The sequence below is a fragment of the Zonotrichia albicollis genome, chromosome 6, assembly GCF_047830755.1.
Source record: "Zonotrichia albicollis isolate bZonAlb1 chromosome 6, bZonAlb1.hap1, whole genome shotgun sequence".
NCBI lineage: Eukaryota > Metazoa > Chordata > Aves > Passeriformes > Passerellidae > Zonotrichia > Zonotrichia albicollis.
In genome coordinates, this window is record NC_133824.1 from 38,596,112 (window position 1) to 38,608,143 (window position 12,032).

The window sequence follows — 12,032 nt, forward strand, 5'->3', positions numbered from 1 at the left end:
AAACTCTTCAGTGATGGAGGAGCAGCAGCCTTCGGAGTTGTTTGGAGTGGAAACATGGGGGGGTTTAGAGGCAGTCCACTTTTGGATCTAGCTGGGGTCAAAAGTGCTGGGCCTGCTGACTTCTGTAGAGGGACTGACCTGCCTGTGACCTCTGATGTGGTTTGACAGAGAATGCCTCTTCCCACTCCAGTGAGAGCAGGCGGTGGTTCTGGACTCTTTCTGCTTCATGGGGGTCATCTGGAGTCTGGAGCAGACCCAAATCCTCGTGTGGTCCTGCCCTCTTGGAAGGGGACGATGTCCTGATGATGGATGTGAGGTACAGATGCAATTTAATAGGTCCTTTCCCCCCAGGGTCTTTTCTTTCCTTTTCAGTCACAGCTGTGAAGCCTGTATGGTTTTCTTGTTGGTCCTGTGGTTTCATGACAGCTCAGAATGTTATGACAATAGCGATGCCTGTTCCAGAGTTTCCCCCTTGTAAGATCCTTATTTAAAATCCTGTCCATCATGCAATCTACTTAGCTAATTGTCAGAGCTTGTCATGCCATGTAATTAAGTTTTGGACAGCATTCAGATGCCTCTTCAGGAGTGTGTAAGGGTGTGTATGGAACTGCATCTCTTCTTCCTTGTTACCACAAAAAATGAGTCACACTTCTGGCTGGCTCAGACAGAGCTGCAGACATCATCACAGTAGGTTGGGTGGAGGATTTAAGATTAGGAGCTTCTGTAACCTGATCCCACAGAAAAGCCCTAGCCAGCCTTGCTATTGGTGCAGGGATTTGTTCACAACTAGCTGGGGATGACCAAGGGGATTCTCTTAATCTCACCAACCTGCTGTTAGGAGCTTGCTTATTATAGCCTAATAACTCTGTCCTAGAAGCACAGGCAGCCCTCAAATTAAGATCTCTGTGTTGGCTAGGAAGGATAAGGCTTCAGCATCATGGATTTGAGAGAGCCTTGCTGTTTGCTACTTCTGATGCACACACTTGGTTCAGGTAATCAAACTCCTCAAATGTTCATGCACTGCACAGACCAGCCTGTCTCTGCCTCTGACTGACTGAAGTGCGAATAAACCCCAGAGCTTCATTGATTTGCAAAAAAAAAAAAAAAGAAGAAAAAAGTGTGTGCTTACACAGGTATATATTTTTTTTTCTGGGAAAAATGCCAACACGCTGCTTCAAATTTTGAGGCATTGCCATCCTGGGTACACTCTATCGAATTTTGGGGTTGTTTTGTTTTTAAAGCCATGTTATAGAAATTAATGTCAACATGAAAAGTGGTTTTGTTTTTTGTTTGGATTGTAACAAAAAATAATCTTTGAGGTCCTTTGAATGCTCAAACATTATTGCAGCATCTGTGCTGTCCTGATTCATCCTAAGATTTTCAATAGCAGCCTAGTAGTAGAATAAAGCATGGCCCTCACTGGAACCTCTCTTCTGTCAGAACTCAGCATGGTCAAAAAAATAAACTTAAATCATGGAAAGCTGTTGAAGCGAATTCCTTTGTGCTGCTGTCAGACTGGGAGGAAACAGTCCTATAACATACACAAAAAAATCTTCATCTGCTTTTATGGGACTTCAAGAAGCATAGACAAGCAGTGATTCAGGACTGAAATGTTTCTCTTAGAGGGATACAAGCTCCATCGACAAAGTCCTTGTGTGATTGATTAAAATGAGATTAAAGCATGCCAGAAGCCGGTTCCCTGGCCAGCCATTTCTGTTTGTTGTGTACATCTCCTACTAAATGGTGGTTTTATGCCCATAACTGTGTGCCTTTCTCTGCAGCCCTTTCAGGACTGGGGAGACCAAGGTGAGATGGCTGCTGGGTTACATACTCTGCCCATCATTTCTGGGAACCAGAGCTGCTGGTCTTGGAATTTCATTGTCTTTGTCTGTAGGAAGTGACCTCCTTTCTCTTCATTGCTCTCCAGCAACCTCTGATTGATCACATCTCAGATATACCCAGGGATTTTTGCAGTTGTCTCTTCTGCTTTTGATTTAAGAGAGCACGTGTAAGTGCAGTTCATCTTCCTAGGTGCTAAGTAAAAAGGGGAGACAGAAGCAGGCTGTGCCCTGAAAAGTGAAAAATCTGAATAGGGAAGGCAGAGGAAAAAAGATGCTTTTCTTGTTGCTAAAAGCTTGGGGCCATGGAGAGATTTACAGCTATGCTCTGCAGTTGCATGTGGAGTCTGGCAGAGGGCTGGCTGAATTTCTTCAGTAGCTCCCATTGATCTGAGGCTCCAGGTCTATCTACCAGCCACAGCCTGTTGTTGTTCCCAACAGGCAATGCTCTGCCCCTTCCTCACTGCTTAGTGCTTTTCAGTGGCTCCAGCCCCACACAGATCACTTTCCAGCCAGATTTCCCTGCCATTTGTGCTTCTCTGGGATTTCTTAGGATCTTGGGATATCATGGCCTCACATACTATTTTAGGTGTCAGTTGGTAAGAATTGAAACAGATCATAAGTTTTGATGCAAAATAGCATCAGAGCATTGGTGGGGGGGGCAGATGATCTTGACATAATCCCTTTGACAGGGTGGGTAAATCCCACCTGGTGCTTGGCAGGAGCAGAGGAAAGCCTGCAGCTTGGCATTTCCCTGCTGGGGAGAGCAGCCATAAGGGAACATTGCCAGGCTGTGCTCAGACCAGTGATCTTATTATTGAGAACCACTGGGAGTCCAGGAAGAAAAGAGGATGCTTTTGAAGTCAGGTCTGTCTGTTTATGAGCTTCACTAAGCAGCAGAGACCAGACTGTCCTGAGGGCCAGAGGAAGGGGAACCTCTTGTATAGTTCCTCTGATCTCTAGGTTTTGTTATGTGGATTTTGTGATCTGTAGTTTAGGATTAAAAAGACCAAAGACCATTTAAGTATGGATTTCATTCTACTGATTGTGTCATCGTCCACAGATGTGGAGCCAGCCAGAGTGTATCAGACCCTTCATCAACTAATTAACTTGAGTTGTCAAGCTGCAATCAGTGAACTGCTCTTATACTAAAATAATAATGATAAATTCCTCTCATCTGAAGCTGTCAGCTTCCAGCTGCAACTGGCTTGAGTTTGCGGGGTCTGTAACTTACTCCATGAAGAAAAATCAGATTTGCACCTCTGTCTTGCCAAAGCCAGCTTTGGCTTGGTTCCCTTTCTAGCAGAGTTTGCTGTTGGAGCAGCACCTGAGGCCAGGCCAGGATTATGCTGGGCTCGTAGCCTGACTGAAGCTGCCGTCAGACTGCCACATGCAGCACTGAGAGTCATTTTAAAGGGACATTTTCTAGCTTCAATTGCTTATTGAGAAACTGATTTGATTTCTTTTTGGGTTGCATTTAAAAAAATCTGTAAGGAGTATGTTTCTCTTGAAATTCTTCCTGTTGTTGTTTTTTTTAGGCGAGAGAGGTGATACATATTTCACTGTAGGGCAGGGTCTAAGAGCTGTCTGAAGGAAAAGGTGTCCAGGATGCCTTTGGGACTGCTTGTCTGCCCCACAGAGCTGGCAGGCCAGCAGGGAGCCCTTGCAGACTCTGCTGGGGATGTCAGCCCTTCTTTCCTCCCAGTTTTTGGAGCTTTAGTGCCCTGTCACATCTGTCCTGTCATACTTGTCACATCTATCCTGTCTTAAACAGACCAAGAAAGAAATCCCATTCCACAGTGGTAGAGGGAGTCTTGGATTCAATCCTCCTGCCTCTATCTTGCATAAAAAATTGAATGCCACCTCCTCTGAGTATGACCACTCATAGAAATGAATGTTTTTTAAAATTGGCCGACCACATAGGAATTCCAAAATGGAAGCAAACAAAAATTACTTGTTTGGTTTATCCAAAAGGACTTGGACCAAGGAATTTGTGTAGCCTTCTAAGAAACAATAACTAGCTTCTATTGTAATGAATTTCTTTGCACAGTTTAAACATCACAAATAGAAATTAAAAGTATAGTTTACCCTACAGCATAGGTTTGGGTGACAGCTATAAAAAGCTATAAAGCATCTTAATTAAAGTTTTATAGGCTCATAATCGTGTGTTATTTGAGATAAATATCATTAGCAATACCAGAGCTATGCAGAAGCTTAACATGCTTTAGATATCTGGAAATACTTGTAAAATAAATATTTTTCTAAGGAGGTCTTCTTTCCCCATCAAATAAGAGATCCTGTTTAAAGGTAGGAATGCAGAATACAGAAATCAGAAGGCCTGTTTTTTCTTAATGCATTCCCTGTCATTTCTAAAAACCATTATGGAACAGATATCCTTTTTCTGTGAAAAAGGTCCTTTTTAGATGGCTTCTTGGTGATTTGATGCAGAATAATTTTTTTGTGTATAAATCTGCCTACATAAACATCCTCATAAATATAACACAGCAAACAAACTGCTTGGGGTCAGACTGCAGAAGAGGTTGACCTTGCATTTTTAGCAGTTTAGCGTATACTAGAGCTTAGATTTATTTAGCAGGATTAAATTTTGCAAAGGTCCTGTGACGAGTGTTTCTTACAGAGTAGGAATGTCTGAAAGCCTACTGCAGACTAATAGAAAACACTGAGCACAAATGCTCAGGTGCAATTTATGCCCAAATTTAGTGTTGATTAAATGCAGAATCTTAGACACTATGCAAAATAGGTGATGACTTTAAAGACTGAACTGATACTTTGGTAGTACCTTTGCAATGAGCATCTTAATTCAGGCACCAATTATCTTTCATTCTGTATCATTAAAACTCTAAGTTATATCCTTATTTCTGTCCAAACAAAGCCTTCATGATGAAAGTTTAATAGCATTAAGCACCTTAATAAATAGGGATGAGTTTTTTTTTGTTTTTTTTTTTTTTAAGACATCTTGAGTTTGCTGGACTAGAGCTTCTGCATTATGTTTTGGTAAGTGAATTTAGGTGTGTTTTGCAGAAAGGATATGACACGTGTTCTGCTGTAAAATACAGGTGCTTCTTCATTTTGTGTAGATGTACCCTTAGGAACATGAGTTTACCTACAGATTTTGACAGTGACATATAAAAAGAGCTGAATTGTGGTGATGTGAAGAGGTAAATACAAATATATGCTTTCTAGTGCAGGGGATACTTTTTATTCCAAAAGAAACTTTTTATTTCAAATATTAGCACTATTGTACTCACTAATATGCATATTAGGATGGTAAATCCTAGGCTATTGTTTTAAATTGTTTATTTCTGTGTTTGTTCAAATATGTATTTAAATGTGTGCCTGCTGCTAGCAGTCCTCAAGTCATTTTGACTGTTCACTGTTACGAATACTCAGAATAGCAAATCAAAAAGCCAAAGCTTGTGCTCCTGCCCAGAATTATTTATTTATTTTTATTTTTTAATATCAGAAGCTCCTTTATTTTTGCTTGAATGGTTACAGAGATGGCAAGGATAAGAGATCCACTGCTGTTTACTTTTACTATGTGGGATGATATAATTCTGGTGATTCCATACAGTATTAAGAAAAGAAACAATAGCTGTTAATCTTATATGTAAGGAGATATATGGCCACTTGCATTTTCTTTGTTCATTACATTTTAATCTCAATATATATTTATCACATAGTAGTTTTCTGTATTATTCCCTTTCAAATTCTCTTTTAATTTGTTAGAGGCTCTTTTATATTTCACTTTTTAAATTTTAAGCTCTCTCCAACACACTTTTGGATTTTGGAAGGGGAGCCTAAGGGAGCTGTGAGCAAGTTGGGGACCTTTGGCTATGAAGAGATGGATGCAGGTGCAGCAGCAGAGATCACTTCTCTGACCGGCCCTGGGGTCTTGGTGTGCTCGCTCACATCTGCTGACTGAGTTGTTGGTAGAAGAGCTCCTCACCCCATTTCAAACCCTGTTCTGTTGGCTGAAGGCACCTCCCAGCCAGCAGATCTGTGGGTCAGCAGCCTCAAATGTGTGTGCTCGGGGGGAAACTCCTGCTACAGCAGCATGTGCAGAGTCCAGCTGGTTCTGAAGCCTTTGAAACACTGCATTTCTCCTCATGTCCAGTCACACCCATGAAAGCATTTAATGTATGCTTACTATTTTAGTCCATGAAAATCTCAAAGCAGTGAAAACTGTGGTTGAGTACTCAGTTGAAATGGGCTCTCTGTGACCTGATTCTTCAATGTGCTCAGCGCTCGCTCGGGTGCCTGCGAGGTCAGTGAGCGCTTCTGGGCCTTCACTGCTTTGGGAGTGGAGCTGAAATATGGTGATGTGAACTTTGCTTCCTGCTCATGTGCGTGCAAAACCTTAGTCCTGTTTTTAAGAATGCAAGACAAGAAGAGAGTCCATTTTGAGTCTCCAAGGAAAAAATCCATAAAGATGTTAAAAGGCAGATACTAGTTAGTGAACATTATTGAATCCTTGAGTTTTTCTAAGTCATTATATTGTTTTCTCTGCTTCTGCTTTCACAATAACTTTATCCTTTCATTGGAACTGTGCAGTTGAAAGATTTTCATGCCTGATTATACTTGACAGAAAGATCATGAGTACCACATGTGTGTTTGAAATGGTGTTTCTTTGAACGTCAGCTGATCTCTCAGGTTAGAGCAAGTAACCTGATTTTAAGAAAACTAGCGCGTAAATTGCATCTGTGCTGCTAGGACCTGCTGACACCACAAAGATAGGTCTTGACAAAAGTTTTATTTGGGCTACAACTCTTCTTGTATGGCATGTCAGATGGGTTCTTTATTTCTGCTCTTTCATTCTTTATTGCTGAGGACATTAGTAGGGAAGCAGGCTTTCTGCTTCTTCAGGACTTTGCAGACTGGCACTGCTTGTCTTTTATCTGCTGCAATAATCCTCTCTGTGTAGGTCTCAAATATGCAGAATTTCCTGGGGAAACAAGGAATCTCCTTAAAAAATTTTAGTATTGGACAAAAAAAATCATTAGAAAAGAACAGGATGACAAAAGCTCAGAAAGCACAAATGGCTTGAGAGCTCTGTGGTGCACAGGGTTTTGGGGCTGATACCAGATAATTTTTAAGAGATTTTATTTGTTTAGTCTGGCTTGGCACCAGCTATTCTGCATGTATGTACACTCTCAGCACTGTTTGAACACACAGATGCTCCAGTATGGGTGCAGGAAATGCCCTCAGCCTGAGTTGTTCATGTGGGAATAGCAGTGAGTCTGAATCCACAGGCAGAGGTGATTGCAGCAGTTATGCAGATGAGAGCACGTAAAAAGGAATGAGGTTTCTGCAAAGTTACTTGTGCACAGGCTTAAATAAAGAGCATTGCAAATCATACCTAAGAATATTTTCTCTGTGTCTATGATTATGTTATTTCTATAGCAACTAATTATGCCATAAACCAAAGATCATGACTTCAGGTGACATGTGAGCAGAAGGAGATGAGCTATTAAGTACTGAAGATTTTTTTTAATGCAAATTTCCTTATTTATAAAGAAAAAAAGAGAGAGAAAATGAAAGAAACTAAACAAACAGCAAACCAACCAACCCTGAAGTCTGCTATATAAGTGAAATTGCTTGTGCCTAGAATGTGTTTTCAAAGTTTTGTTGGAGACATCAGTAAGTATTTTAAGTAGTTGTAAGTACAACTGTGAATATCAACAGATTTTTGTATTAGCTGAGGAAATCTCTGGAATATCTGACTGTATTCTCCTGCCCATGCAATCCAGGGCTCAACCCTTTCCAGCATCTATAACCTTTTACAGATACTGAAATTGCTAATGGATGAGCAGGGACCCTGGAAATAAAAGGGAAGGTCTGGGTTCTTAGGTGTGTGATAAGTTTGAGATTGCAGGGAAGCATACTGTCTTCTGTTTCACTTATTAAAAACATTCCTATTTCTTTTGAAAACAAAAGATTCTAGAGATTTCCTCAGCTTACAGCCCCATGGTCCTACTCTTTGAGCTGAAGGACTTGCAGCCCAGAGGAGAACTGATATTGCTGGATTTGCCTGTTTTTTAGAGAGTGCTTTAACATGTCTGGTGTTTGGTTTGGGAGCTGGCTTTATGGCTCCCCTCCTGACCCACTTGCACCTTGCTTAAAGTCTTTGGCAACATGTGCAGGCTCATTGCACCATGTGAAGTTTTAGGAGAGAGCAGGATTGAGGGAGGAAACCTGTTGATTGCTGCTTGAATTGACCTGGAATGTTTCCAGGGATGGGGCATCTACAACTTCTTTGGGCAACTTCCTCCAGTATTTCATCATCTCACTGTGAAACAATTTTCCTTATATATGATGTCTGAATCTATTATCTTTTAGTTTAAAAACATTACCCCTTATCCCATGGCTCCAGGTCCTATGAAAAAGCCTGCCCCCATCTTTCTTTAAGCCCCATTTAGATACTGAAAGGCTGCAGTGAGGTCTTCCTGAAGCCTTTTCTTTTCCAGGCTGAACAACCTGAACTCTTTCAGTCTTTCCCATTAGGGAGGGTGTTCCAGGCCTCTGGTTGCTTTTGTGGCCCCGTCCCGAGGTCCATGTCTTCCTTGAACTGAGGACTCCAGAGCTGGATCTACTATTCCACATGGGCTCTCATCAGAGCAGAGGGGCAGAATCCCCCACCTCAACCTGCTGGCCATGCTGGCCAGTAGCCCCAAGTCCCTCTGGGCAGGGCTGCTCTCAATCCCTTCATCCCCCAGCCTGGGCTGATGCTAGAGGTTGCCCCAAACCAGGGTGCAGCACCTGCACTTGGCCTTGCTGAATCTCATGAGGTTTCCATGGGCCCACTTTCAGAGCTTGTCCAGATCCCTGTGCAGGGCATCCCATCCCTCAGGTGTGGTGACTGCACCACTCAGCTTGCTGGCATCTGCAAATCTGGTGAGGGTGTGCTGGATCCCACTCTGTCACTTAGAGACACTAAACAGTCCTGGGCATGGTTGAGCAGAGACTGAAAACCTGTGGCAGCGTGAGGCTGACAGGTAAAAATCATATCCTCACTCTCTTTGCTTTGCTCTTTTAGTCATTTATACTCATGCAAAATGAATATACAAAAGCAAACAAATCAAAGACTCCATCACAAGGCTTTTTTTCCTCCTAGCTGAAACAGCCAGCTTGGCCCTGAACTTTGGTTCACCCTCCAGTCAGAAGAGATATTTCTCTTAGATTTTTGGAAGCTGTGCAATTTTTATAAAACCTGCACCACTGAATCAAATTAACCAAACAGTAGCTGCAAAGAGTGCACTGGGTGAGCAAACAAGGGATTTCTCTCCACGCATGTTGCTGAAGGAAAAGACAAGCAGGGCCAGACAGGTTTGATTAACACTTTTCTGTGGTGATCTCTGTATGTACATGAAATTAAAAAGTTGATCATTTGGAGTGTATTCACCAATTGATCACCCTTAGCTGATTTCAGTGCTGTGGTGTGAAGCAAAGCTAATAACTCACAAGAAGATGCCACTCTTGTAGTAATGTTTGATCTTAGTCATGTTGTTCACTGAAGCTACTGGGACTGATGTCACCTGTCCCATGCATGCCTTTGCACACTTCTCTGTTGCAGAATGGGAGCAGTTGTCACATCCACACCCTGTTTTAAATAGTGTATTTCACTAATACCTTCTAGCAGGGTTCTTAAAATTTTTATTTTGTGGGTCACTTAACAACGTCTACTGAGGTTAATTCAAAGTGAGTTGTTTCATTAGGAGGATGGAGTAGGTATGCAGAATTTTGAAGATAGTGACAAGAGGCATTAATAGGGGAAAACCAGCGCAACCACTAAAGGACTTAGGAGACTAAATTAATGAAGAGGTTAATTAGTGCTGCATTTTGTGTGAGCTGAAGGCACTGATGTCTTGTGGTCATGAGTGTTAAATCATGGTGGAAGAAGAGAAAGCAGTATTCAAAATAATAAGGGAGGTGGTGTGGGGTCTGTGGTGGCTGCAGCTCAGGGTGAGGTGCAGAGTGTGGGCTGGGTGTCTTCAGGTGAAAGCTGGGGCTGCTCAGAGAAAGGGTGTGAGGGATAACAGAGTTAAGAGATCTGTCCCTGATGCCCAAGCCTTTCACAGTTTATTGCCTGGAGTTCACCTGCTGTCATTACAGTGAGACTGCTGCCTCTTCTCTTTCAGGGCCAGGGTTTTGGCAGGAGTCAGTGAAGGGTTACCAGCACTCCACTTAAAGTGGTAGGGACAGAGTTGTTATAACCTAAATGGTAGTGTGCCACCAGAATCAATACAAATTGAACCTCTGCTGGCGAGACTGCACAGTGCTTGCTTTCTTGTGTAGAGGAATCAATATGAATTGGCCACAGGATGGGAATATAGAGATGCAGCTGGGGAGAGAAAAAATAGATGTTAAGCAGAGGTGAACGGAGGTCACTAGGTCCACACCGTGATTTTAGGTTCAGTCATTAACAAAAAGTTTTGTGAAAGCTCTAATTTGCCTGTCCTTTGGGTCACCCTTTAGACACAATGCCCCAGTGATGCAATGCTTCCAAAGTTTATTCTTCTTGGTTCACACATCACTTTATTGTTAAACAGCTAAAATGTCAGCATGGGTCCCAGCATGCCCTTTCCATTCACTTCACACCAGAGATGGGCAAGAGTAGAGTTCACCAGCCCTTCTCCATTCATTGATTTCCCCCAGTCCCCCTGCAGGACATCGCTCCCTCATGTGAGCATGTCATCCAAGCTGCAGTTAGCTTGTTGGTGCAACACTGCTTTCTCAAAGGTTTCTCATTTAGGCTAGAGATTCTGACTGGGTTTCCTGGTGTGGAAGATTTAATAAAAGAATGATTGTAATGCCTATTTACTAAATGACTCTGTTTCTAATTAGCTGTTGTTATTGTCATGAGAAAGGACAGCAACTATTTGAGAACTACATTTTACACTTAAGTGCCTTAAAAAAGTTGTCATTTCCATGAGGTGTGCTACAAGATGATGGTAAAAAGAGGCTGGAGAAAGTACCCTTTATTGTAAGGGTTATGCAGGACCTCAGCCTTCCTCAAACATTTTCTGCATCTGTCTGAAATATATACTGTGTGTTGATGCTTATTACTTTTTATTTAAAACAAACATTTAGAAATTCTTCCTTCTACCTTAGATCCTGGCTTTATGAATTATTCCACTGTATTAAGGACTTAATTCTCTTAAGAATTGATGATTTCTTGCCTTCAGGAAAGGGGAAAGCAAGTGATTTCTAACCCTTTTCTTATCCAGATAGCAATGAGCTGCCTTTGGGCTTCAGTTGTCTAGTTTACGGTAAATATGCCAAATTCTCCTCTGTTAAATGCAGTACCATGGGCACCCTTGTTAAATCACAGTTATCTGACTTGTCACTGCTTCAGCACAATTTGTGTGCTGAGCTGTACCCAGTTTTTCTTTCACCATTTAGTATGGTGCTCTGTGCACAGGCATTTTTACACACTGACAGAAAACACAGAAAATATTTGAATGACTTTTGGGTTTCTGTTACTAAACTGTCTAGTTGTAATACAGGTGAGGAGAAAGGGTGGAGGCAGAAGTGTTTGGTAGCACAGGAAAAAATTAACAGTATATTGGGAATTCTGAGAACAGATCTGCTTCCATTGGACCATCTTTATTCGCTAGGGAAGGAAGATTCCTTTAAGGGGGACAGAATTCATATTGTGCAGGAAAGGGAGGGGAGTAGAAAGCTAATTTTGGAGGTAGAGAAATCAAAAACTGGGAAGTGGTAACTCATCAAAGTTACTGAGCCAGATGGTGCAGGAGTTATTACCCTTGTGTTTTGTGCTCAGGTTCTTTCTTTCTAAAGCTTGCACCAGGTATGGTCAGTGTATTTATAGTTTGTGGAGGAAATGAAGAGAAATTATTAGACTCTAAGTTTGCAGTTTGTAAATTAACAGAATTAGAGGGTGGTTTGCAGGGGCGAACTGCTTAGGCTATGTGCAAAACCAGCTCATTTTACTTTTACTAATTTGTTCTTTAATTAATTGGTGCCCATGTCTCTTGATTTGTGCTGAGACTGGCAAGATGCTTCAGGAAGGAAATCTGTTTTCATCTTGATTAATTCTCTGCTGGGCAGGCGTTTTAAAAAAATGTTAGCCAGCCATCTTTTGATGTAGTTTCAGTAGGCTGCAGTCAAAATCAAAGGGCAGACAGAGAGGGAGGCAGACAGATAAGGAGGTGG

At 41.8% G+C, this 12,032-nt stretch overlaps 1 protein-coding gene across 2 annotated transcripts in view; it reads left to right on the top strand.

The window, feature by feature from the left end:
• Window positions 1-12,032, top strand: part of TSPAN4 (tetraspanin 4) — a 422,379-nt gene that overhangs the window by 215,979 nt on the left and 194,368 nt on the right. The window lies entirely within an intron of this gene.